Here is a 2108-nt window from a genome sequence, read left to right on the forward strand (position 1 = left end):
TCTCCAATGTCATGTTTCTAAATGATAGCTTCATCAGTCCATTCCTACAATTAATCAATGCATTAGAAGTGGCAAGAAATGGACGTCCTAAAATGATAGGAATTGAATTACATGCTTCAACAGATTGTGTATCCAAGACAACAAAATCCACAGGGTAAATGAATTTATCAACTTGTACTAACACATCCTCAACTATTCCTCTAGGCACTTTTACAGATCTATCGGCAAGTAAAAGGGTTATAGAGGTTGGTTTTAACTCACCTAGATTGAGACTTTGAAAGACTGAATATGGAAGTAAATTCACACTAGCTCCAAGATCAAGTAAGGCTCTTTCAATTTTATGTTCTCCAATAAAGCAAGAAATTGTAGGACAACCAGGGTCTTTATATTTCAAAGCATTATTGTTTTGAAGAATGACACTTACTTGTTCGGCTAAAAAGGCTTTCTTTTTCACATTCAGTTTTCTCTTCACGGTGCACAAATCTTTCAAAAATTTAGCATAGGAAGGAACCTGTTTAATAGCATCCAACAAAGGTATATTGATCCTTACCTGTTTGAAAGTTTCAAAGATTTCAGAGTTGTGATTGACTTTCCTTTGTTTGGTCATGGCATGAGGAAATGGAAGTGCTGGCGGGGAATCATCCTTCTCTTTGCAATGTTCAGGTTCAACCCATTCCTTACCCCAGAGATAGACTCATCATCTTTCTCACAAGGTTTTTCAATAACCTTACCACTACGAAGAGTGATGACTGATTTGACTTGATCCATGTGTTGGCTTCCAGAACTACTCGCATTTGCATTGTATTGCCCTTTTGGATTTTGCTGTGGTTGAGATGGAAACTTACCTTTCTCTTGGAAACTGAGAGCAGATGTTAATTTTGCAAGAGCATCTTTAAAATCTGTCATGCTTTGAGCAAGTTGAGTGTTGATTGTCTCTTGCTTTTCAATGAATGCATGCAATGTTTCCTCAAAATTTCTTCTAGGAGGTGGAGCATAAGGAGGTGCATATCCATGAGAATTTTGAAAATTATGGTGTGCTTGAAACGGTGGCTATGAAGTTTGTGCATTGTTGCTATCACTCTTCCAACTAAAATTTGGGTGATTTCTCCAACCAGGGTTATACGTTTGGGAGTATGGGTTATGGTTGGGTCTTTGGAAACTGTTTAAAGCATGGGCTTGTTCATGGAGGCATTCCTTAAAAGAAGGCAAAGTTGGACAATCATTTGTTGAGTGTTCCTTGGTTTCACATATTTGACACACAATGTCTTGAACATATTTTAATTGACCACTCCTTTTCAATTCAAGTGCTTCGACTTTTCTAGCTAAAGATGCAAACTTGGCTTGGAGGTCATGATCTTCCCTAAGGTTGTGCATACCTCCACTAGATGTATGAGGTTGAGTTTTACTTGGTGCCTCATAAGTACCTGTGGTGTCCCAATTTTGAGCATTTTCGGCTAGCAAGTCTAGGTACTCCATTGCTTCATTAGGGTCTTTATCTTTGAAAGTTCCATTGCACATCAATTCAACCATTTGCCTATCTCTAGGTGTTAAACCTTCATAAAAATGTGAAACCAATCTCCATGTTTCAAAACCATGATGTGGGCAAGTATTAAGCAAATCTCGATACCTATCCCAACATTGGTAAAATGTTTCTCCTGGTTTTTGAGTGAAAGTGATGATTTGTCTTTTGAAAGAATTTGTTCTGTGAGACGGAAAAAACTTCTTTAAAAATTGTTGTTGCATTTCATCCCAAGCACGAATGGATCCTGGTCTCAAATTTTGTAGCCATGTTTTAGCTTTATCTTTTAATGAAAAAGGAAAAAGCTTTAATCGAATGGTGTTCAAGCTACACTTTGAGTCATTATAGGTATTATAGACCTCCTCAAATTCCCTTAAATGCAAGTATGGATTTTCTAGGTCTAAGCCATGAAAAGAAGGTAAAAGTTGAATAATGCCTGGCTTAAAATTAAAATGAGATGCATCAGGAGGGAAAACTATGCATGAGGGTGCACTTGTTCTTGTGGGATTCATGTGGTCTCTAAGTGTTCTCATACGGTTATTCTCATTATTCTCATTATGAAGCGATTGATTATCTTCTTCGGCCATAT

Source organism: Populus alba, chromosome 8 (genome assembly GCF_005239225.2).
Source record: "Populus alba chromosome 8, ASM523922v2, whole genome shotgun sequence".
NCBI classification, from domain to species: domain Eukaryota; kingdom Viridiplantae; phylum Streptophyta; class Magnoliopsida; order Malpighiales; family Salicaceae; genus Populus; species Populus alba.